Raw genomic sequence first — 246 nt, 5'->3', positions numbered from 1 at the left:
ACACACACACACAGACACACTCTCTCTCACACACACACACACACACGCGCGCACGCGCACACACACACACAAAACAGACAGACACACAAACACACACACACACAGACACACTCTCTCTCACACACGCGCACACACACACACACAAACACAAACAAACAGACAGACACACTCTCTCTCACACACACACACACACACACACACACACACACACACACACACACACACAGACACACACACACACACACA

Source organism: Sinocyclocheilus grahami, unplaced genomic scaffold (genome assembly GCF_001515645.1).
Source record: "Sinocyclocheilus grahami isolate Dianchi unplaced genomic scaffold, SAMN03320097.WGS_v1.1 scaffold4095.1, whole genome shotgun sequence".
Taxonomy (NCBI): Eukaryota; Metazoa; Chordata; class Actinopteri; order Cypriniformes; family Cyprinidae; genus Sinocyclocheilus; species Sinocyclocheilus grahami.
The sequence above is the reverse complement of the archived record's forward strand: the minus strand, read 5'-3'. Positions refer to the sequence as shown.